The 9446-nt window shown below is 37.0% G+C and overlaps 1 pseudogene; it reads right to left on the reverse strand.

Annotated features, from left to right (window-relative positions):
• Positions 1-412: 412 nt before the first annotated feature.
• On the reverse strand, positions 413-6150 carry LOC113076134 (putative FERM domain-containing protein FRMD8P1; annotated as a pseudogene).
• Between the last annotated feature and the right edge of the window lie 3296 nt (positions 6151-9446).

The following is a 9446-nucleotide window of genomic DNA, read 5'->3' on the forward strand; positions in this document are numbered from 1 at the left end:
GACAAAATAGCGATTGTGGACAGAATAAAATAAAATAAACGTTAAATGCTTAAAACAACAACAACTGCACGCTTGTTACTACTTCCACACATGAAAATATAGACAATATTTAGTTTGTTAAATTTATTTCGTGCCTTCTTTTTCTTCTCATGATGTAATTCTGTTAAACACATCAAAGACCTTATTGCAAGCATAGTTCGTTTAAATAAATCATCAATAAAAAATCCATTATACAGAAAATGATTTACTGATAGGTATGCCAGACGTTAGTACAAAGCGGGATTAGAAATGCATATAAATGGTTTCAGTTAATTTATACAGTCACACAATTTTGGTAGTGAAATTTGTGTATAAAACCTCACAAACAACAGACAGTGGAGATATAATTTCAAGGGACATATGACAGCAAAACTATAGCAACAGATTTAATGTGAATGTAAAAAAGGCACTTTAAATTAGTATTGACAGATTCAATATTTCGATACAAAGATGTGACTATCTACAGCACAGTTAGTAGGTACACATGTGGTTGACAGATGTTCAGACTGAAATATATATATATTGGATTAGCTTTAGAATTAAAAAAAAAAGTAATAGAAGACAACAGTACAGAAAATCTGGAAACATGCATTTTAGGATTAACATCTTGACGATGAGTGTTTTGCATAAAAAGAAATGCAGTGGGTGTAATGATCGATTTGCAACATTAAATGTGACAGAGAAAGCAGATATAGAAACATTCACAGAAACATGCACACCATAAAATCAATTTAAGACTACAGATGTAATGCATTGATAAATACAGAAGTGTGTTTGGTAACCTGTAGGGCTTGACATTAAGATTTGATAGGTACTTGAATGTTTAAGAACAATTAAATCACTTGCTTAAAAACAAATTCATTCATTTAGTAATTCTTCTAAATTCAGACAATCAGTAAAAGTCTCAAATTGTTTGTAATGATGCCACAGGGACATAACTGGACATTAAGCATCAGAGGTTATGATCAAATAAACAAAAACAGCTGACAATTAGCATAATGCTGGCTGTTACCAAATTGAACAACTTCCTTTGAATTTTTTTTGTAATGGTCTTAGACGAAAAAATAATGTAGGCCTCCGTGCTGCTACAACTATTGTTAAAAAAAAAAAAAAAAAAAAAATCATATGCATTTTATATAGCTATGTACATTCCATCTCTAAAAGGCTGGATATACCGTACAATGCTTAGGGTTTCATACGTTCACTAGATAGAAATAGAAACAGCAGACACATCATCACCAACTGATCCCCAAGCACCTTTGATGTATTAAAGTTCTCTCTGCTTTACAAATGCAGATTATGATCACATATGACCTGGATTGTTTTCAGCAGTGCATTCCATGCACACAATCAGAAAGACATGATTCTCCAGAGCAACAAGGTAGTGGGACCACTACTATAATTAACAGCACTCATGTGTAGAGTCATGAATTATGTTTGGTCTCAACAGAACAAAAAAAAAAATTAAATTAATTTGAACAACCATCTTGTTATAAAGCAGAAGTCGCTATATGCAAATGAGCCCTGTACTAAACAGAGCACAAAAACAATGCACACATTCAGTACACAAGTAGAATGTCATAATCTCAGTCTATGCTGTCTTTGCAATGCTTTTCCACAGACTGCAGCCCTGGTTTTGTGTATAGGAGCAGCTGTCCTATGCTAGAGGCATTGACTGTTTGCTTTGGTGCAGCAGGTCTAGTTTGAGCAGTATTAGTGGCATGGATTACATTGTTGTACTACTGTACTCTTGATTTACAGCCACTGGGATGTAGTTTGGTTTGATGGTTGCATAGTAGAATCTACATTCAGAAGAGTGACCTAAACAGAGCTTTCGGATCGTGTCTCATAGTCCTGCATTTGCACCAAAATATATTTGTTACCGTAGTTTAACAGAACAGCATTATTGAAGCAAATTTCACATTCATTTAACGGCCAAAATAGAAAGCTTAGACCTATGACATAATGCACAAATTATCTATAAATACTGGCTTAGCTCTTCAGTCTGTGATCTTGGTCCGATCTGTCCATTCAGATGGTTTTGCACAGTCTCTCTGAGGATATAAATAAACAGATGTTGTTTTGGTCACCAGGCAGAAGAGGGCGGTGTTGAAGCCGGGGGTCACCCTTGCTCCAAACTTTCAGTCACCTGAACAGCCGAGTAAGTGGGAGGCTGGGCCTGTCGCGTGAAGAAAGAAGCAGCTCTTTTGGGCTTCAGACGTTTAATCTCTTTGCCTAAAAAAATTGCAGGTAAATTAAATAATAATTAAAACAACTGAACACCAAGTGCATCCATCACACCAATGCAATTTTAGTCTCTTACCATCATCAACATAGCTGATGGTGTTGAGTGAATGGACTCGGCTACAGACTACGCTGTTCTGTCTGCGCAGTTTCCCCTGCCGTCGCTCTCTGGTTTTCTCATTGGTTTCCCGACCTGAAGGTTCTTGAGAAGGTGTGACTTCACCATCAGTACCTGCTGCTGCGGACTCGCCAACAGAGCGCAACTCCACGCAAAACTCAATAAGACCACTCATTAGCTCGGCCTAGAGGACAAAAAGTGTACTGTTAGGAATATGTAATGTAATTTGTTTATTCCTGTGATGGCAAAGCTGAATCAGCTTCATGACTCCATTCTTTAGTTTCACATGATCTTTCAGAAATTATTTTAATATGTTAATTTGCTCCACAAGAAACATTTCTTATTACTAAGCATTTCACAAGAAAAATATCTTAAGTTGAAAACAGTTGTTCAGCTTAATATTTTTTGTTGAAACTGTGATACATTTTAGCATTCCTTGTTAAAAAAAAAATGAGCAGCATTTATTTGAAACTTTTGTTACATTATAAATATTTTTAGATCACTTTTGACAAATTTAATGTATCCTTAAATGAAAATATAAATTTTATTTAAATACATTTATGAAAAATTATTAATTTGATAATATTAATATTGATCATTTTATTTCATTAGAATATTTTTTGGCTATAATACATTTTAAATATATGCTTGCTTCCACTGTCAGACATAACAACATAAGTCATTGTGTGCTCACCTGTTTTGAATAAATCTTTAATAATTTATTGACAGGCATGCCAGCCTCCTCTCCATCAAACTCCAGCCAGAGGATATGAGAGTCTCCCTCTGTCTCAGGGTAGCTGTGATCCCAGGAAAGCTCACTAAACTTAAGACCCAGAAGGATATGCTTCTCTTTCACATCCATAACATATACTCCTTCCAGACTGATGCCTACACTCACAGCCTTACGGCCACCTCTGTGAAGGAGGCCCTGTGCTGGCTTGTCTATCTCACCCATGAAGAAAGCACATCTGCAAAAATACACACATGTAAGACCCAGATACTTCATATTTAAACAACCGTCCACTTCAGTAATCGTACCCATAGTAAGGCAGAGTGTGGCAGCTCCTGAGGTACTGGTGCAGCAGAGCGATGGGCTCCTGATGGGAGCCAGTGGCAGCAGAGGAGCAAACTGAACGATACTCCTTTATAAGATTTTGCTCCATCTCTGCATTCCTCCCTCCTCTCCCCCTCAGTGTGGACAGAAAACCTCCTCCTCCTAATGCAGCGTGGGCCGGGAGGAATGAGGACAGCTTCTTCTCTCTGGAATAATATTACAGGTAGAAACTGAAATTAATTTACAGCAAATTAGCCAATAACAAATTACATTGTAAAAGTCAACTAATTAGTTCTAGGACAGGATTTCTAAACTGGGAGGCTGATGAAAAGCTAATAATTAGATTTTTTAGGTTTTGTTCCACTTTGTAAGTTGCTTTAAATAAAAGCATCTAGTAAATGCAATTAAAGCAGATAACCCTGAACCAAACCCTAATTCTAAATGTTGTTAAATAACATTACTCTGAACTTATTTGTGTCAATCCCTCAAAATAAAGTGTAACCAAACATTGAAAATAATAATAAAAAATTTGACAAAAAGGGAAGTGAAATCTTAACTTTATATTAACCATTTGATCACTGATGTAGGAGCAGAGAAGGTCACCTGATTGCCGCTGTTAGGGCCTGGTCATCAAGCCCAGTCCCCAGCTCAATGGCACAGGACAAAGCTCCCAATATCAGCCAGTGTTCAGGGTCACAGGGGTAACGACCCTCCAAGATGTTCACCTTGGCCTCGTCATATAGTAGCCTCAACACTCCTTCATCTTCAATCTGACATTACAAAATAAAGATGTTACACCACATAAATTCACATCACAGAATCACAAAAGGAAATTTAAAATGAATCAATTTAATATATCATGATAATATAAATTGGATGATATCCAAGATATCTTAGCCTACATGTTTCTTCAAGTCAAAATTCTTGAAAACCAGTCTCATAGGGTAATGGCAGTTTATAGTAAAGCCTTGTGCACACTTTACCCCTGAGGTAAACGTCAGGAATTGTAAAAGCTTTTGCTTGTCTACATGACTGATGTGTAACAAATCTCTTTGGGATGTTTTATGTAATGATCATTCTGAAGAATAAGCAGTCCATGACCTCCACTGGCCAGCCTAATAACTCCAGACACAAATCCTCACTCATTAAAGATGATGTATATATAAGATGTACAGTACAGTTTTGCACAGTCTGACATGCACGGCATTTGACAGTGTACATGTGCCTTGGCTTTTGTGCAAGATCTCTTTGGGGTCATATTGCATAATCTGACAAGCAAACCTCTTAGTAGACAAAGAAAAAACGCAAAGTGTGCACTTGGCTTAAAGGGATAGATCACCTAAATGTTTCTTCTTATGCTCATCCTCATGTTGTTCCAAACCTGTATTCCAAACCTGATATTTTCCTTCCATATAATGAAAGTCATGATACTGGACCCTATTAACTTTAATTATATGTAAAAAAGACACTGAAAAATTATTTAAAATATCTTCTGTTGTTGTGCAGTTGACTGTGTTGGACCCTGCTGACTTCCAAAAAGATATGAAGTCATACAGAAATTTGGAAATACATGAAGGTGAGTAAATAAGAGGATATTCATCAAAAAAAATAAAAATAAATAAATCTTTCAATACCTGAAGTTCTTTTGACTTGGAATAAAAAACATTTCTTTTGAACACAAGACTTGGCTCATCTGAAAAATACAAAATGTTTTGTTATTGATAAACACCTAAACTTTCAAGTGAAGGGAAATGTACAAAACTAAACACACAAGCATACCTTGAGAAATGTCTTCGGCGGGGGCCTCAGTAAAGCGGTACAACAGGTCCTGCCACTGACGACACAGCTTGTAGGGCAAATGTTTCGGCTTCAACTGCAGGTCTGTTCAAACATATCACAACAAAATGAGGCTAAAGGTTGGAAACAATAAGGACTCCATAAAAAATATAATGATAAAACGTTAAGGTGGATTTCCTCTGTTAATCAATAAGACTGTATGCCCAATTTTTCCTTGAAGCTATTACAGAGTTGGCAAGTATATGATGCCTAATGTTTAAAAAATCTGTACTGATTATAAAAGCCATGTAGTGCATTCCAGAAAGTAATAAGTAAAAAGCTGCCTTTGTTTAAAAACACATCAAATGATCCACAAATTCCAGTGGGTGGCATTGACGCCCTGAGGATTTCCTGATGTACCCTCCCAACACTTCACTTGCAAATCAGCCACAGAGATTGTAAATGCCAACATTGTGCTTACCCTTCTTCATAACCTAATTACAAAAAGATCATAAATTCTGCACCAGTCTGACATCTGACCAGAGCACAAAAGAGCAAACATTACCAAGCAGAGGAGAGCAGAACCAGAAAGCGAACACATCGACGGCAGAGTTGGGAATGTTGAGGGCTTCTCGGACATTGCGGCCGAGCTCCTGCGCATTCATACAGCCGAGACCCTCCAAAGTCAAGTGCACTGCACTGTCGCTCGCCAAGTACACCAACAAATCCTGAGCTGGAGAAACACAAGAGGGACGAATGATCATTTGAGGTCAATGATCAGAACACGACATCATCATCAGACATCAGATCCAGAGAGGAACAGAGAACTGACCTCTGGTGACTGAGGAAGCCACACTTCCTCGCTGGGAATGAGAGTGCTCTGATGACTCAGGGGGAAGTCGCCATCATCTCCCTCCATCTAATCCAAAAACAAACACAAGCACTGAGTGGGAAACACAAAGCATTTGTATTTAAGAGACTTCTGCTAATCGTTATTGGTATATTCCGTACAAACTTAAAAAAAATAAAAAAACAGAAGAAAAACTCATCATTTGGACAGCAGTTTTCAAAGCAAAATTATCCGTCATAAACAAACAAGTTTGAATAAACACTGAAGGCTAACGCAGCAACTTTTAAGTTCCTGAAGTATTGTATGTTTATAGTTTTGCTTTCGCTATTTGTACTCTAAACATCACCTGGTTTACTATACTTCATTAAAATACGGTAATATTATCAAAAAAGTAGTGAATTAAAAGGAAAAAGAGAAATACAGCTGACGTCCCTATTCTGACTGGCTAACGTTAGCTAACTTTGCTACACCAGTAACTGGCTGGACATCAAACTACATACAGCAACATACCGAGACACTGTCCGTCGTTTCAGAAGCTTCTTTCTTGATCAAAACAGACTGAAAACATCAATACTTGGTGGGATTACGTTACATAAAAAGCTGAGAGTATGACGGCAGCGGCAGCGCAGCTGGATAATGTTCTTAAAACAGCGCCCACCAGTGTACTCAGTGTTGCCAAACTTCTTTCAATGGAAAGTAGCCAAACCCTGCCTGAAAAGTCGCTAAATGTCGCTAGATGACGTCATATGCTAATTTGCATATTCATGACGTAAGTGCGTCATATTATCTCGCCCTTTCTATGCTCATGTACTGCATTTTAAGGCAGCCAAAATTCTCAATAAAAGTTTTTTATTATTATATTTTAATGTTTTTGTTGTCCGACAACGGAATTAATATTATAATGACTGAAACGCGGTCCATTAAGAATACATAACCAGCTCTCAAAGATGTTAATCTCTGCACTAAAATCCTATTCACGACATTGTCTAATTAAATCACATACACATAAGATTAAGATAATGATTGTACTGTGATTTCGGCTATACTTGTATGTAAAATAGAGTTAGAAGCAACAGAATATATTTTTTTAACAGAAAGTGCTGCTTCTCTCTGCTCGCTGAACATAGCAGAAGCAGATGCAGAGAGAGAGGGGCGTGTGCGCACGCTGGGAGAGAGAGAGAGAGAGCTCGTGCGGCAGTACCGGAGAGTCTCAGAGACTAAATAAGGTCTGTCAAAAAAGTCGCCAGATTTGTCGCTAGTCGCTTTTTTGGAAAAAAGTCGCTATGGGGGTCTGAAAAGTCGCTAAATCTAGCGACAAAGTCGCTAAGTTGGCAACACTGAGTGTACTTGGTGAAATCAGCAACAACCTGGAAGAAGCCTCGTGACTGTTGAAGCGTCGTACTGGAGCTCGCCAAAAGAGGGCGCACTACAGCCCGGAATGCGGTTTTTGCAGTTGAGACTAGATGTAGTACATTTATCCTCAAAATCACATAAATGAACTTAATGCTTTATAGTATCGATATATTTGCTTTTAATAAATATAAAAAATGTAAAACAAATAAAAATGAAAAACAAAAAATGATTTAAACCTACAAACTTTGTATACAAATATTTAAATTATATTCTAAATTACGAGGCGGTAACTGGTCTAATGACTTATATTAAATAAAATAACCATTTTATCTCCGCGATAAGGGTTAAACATATGAATTCAGAATTATGCGGCACATTTGGTCTCTGTGTATCATAAATGAAATGGGCTTCAAACTAGACAGACTCTCTTCTCTTCTCTAGGTTTAATTGTTTCTGTGCGACGCCAACGCCAAGTCTGTCCTGTGGTCCACGTGATTCATTCTCATCATTGATATGAGTTAATGGCATCTGCTGCTGCTTCGGGTTGCATAAACTAAATAATAAAGATGTTTTTTAAGTTATTTGAATAGTCACTGCACATAGCCTAGTTTGCATTTTGAATGTTAAATCATTCATTGTTATTCCATTTCAATACAAGGTTTTTTGTTGTTGTTGTTGTTGCTTTTTTACTATGGTGTTTTGGGGAAATATTAAGTCTATTATCTATTATTGTTTTGTTTATGGACACTATACTACTACATAAAGAAAGAGCATATTTTTATTGTACCAGCAGTTTTACATTGATCTGCTCATGTGAATTCAGTCACTAATCATACATTTTGTGGACAGTGATCTATAATATGTGTTCCAGGAGAACATTTTCACCCTCCTAAAATCCTAAACTTAAGGCCTATCCTACCTCAACATAGATAATTAACATTTTTATTGGAAGAACAAACAAAATTGTAAAACATGAACAGATCAGGATAGTGTTTTATTTAACAGTGATATAAAGATTAATACGATTGTTCATGTCAATAATACTGAACGAGTGAGTTCTAGTAAAAAAAAAACAAATGCACAACTTTATCACTACAGTTATTGTATGATCCATTTTGATGAAACTGCTCTTATAATTTTTTTTCCCTCACTTTGACAACTTTGGGCAATGTTTTTTTATATGATTCAGCAGGGCACTTGACTGAGAGAAGTTTCCCCCGCAGGAAGAGCAAATGTATGGCTTCACTCCTGTATGAATCCTCTCATGTTTTTTCATGGATCCTGACTGCGAGAAACTCTTTCCGCAGTGTGAACACGTGTAAGGTTTGTCTCCAGTGTGAAGTTTTTGGTGGTCTTTCAAGTGGCTGGCTAATTAAAGGAACTCCCACATCAGAGCACACATGTGCTCGCACATTGGCATGCAATTTCTGGTGCTCTTTAAAATGGTCCATGCGTGAGTAACTCTGTCCACAAATGGAGCACAAGTATGGTTTGTCATTTGTATGGATTCTCAGGTGTCTCTTCAGGTGTGCAGCAAACATAAATTTTTTGCCGCACTGATCACAGTCGAACACTCTTTCTCCCAGAGTGAGAGAGCCGGTGATCTCTCAGATTTCTTGGATCTGCGAAACTCTTGTCACACAGATGACATTCAAAAGGCTTCTCTCCAGAGTGAATCCTAAAGTGAATCCTAAGGTTTCCTTTTTGTGTAAAGCTCTTTCCACACTGAGGACAGGGGAACATTTTTTGGGATGTTGTTTTCTTGTTTTCAGGTTCTGAGCAACTGGAAGACTTTTGTTCTGTTGTCAAAAATGACCACATCATTTGTTAGTTGTCTAAAAATTAATTCAAATATTAAATAAAATGGAAGACTTCACTTCACTTCGTCACTTCACTTCACCACTTCTTTAATGAAATCTCTACCATTCTCAAATACATAACTTCCATACATTCTGTATTTATTAAGTTACATATTTGCATTTGTTTACTGCTCGATGAGCACTTGAGCTTTG

Source organism: Carassius auratus, unplaced genomic scaffold, assembly GCF_003368295.1.
Source record: "Carassius auratus strain Wakin unplaced genomic scaffold, ASM336829v1 scaf_tig00019010, whole genome shotgun sequence".
Classification (NCBI taxonomy): Eukaryota; Metazoa; Chordata; class Actinopteri; order Cypriniformes; family Cyprinidae; genus Carassius; species Carassius auratus.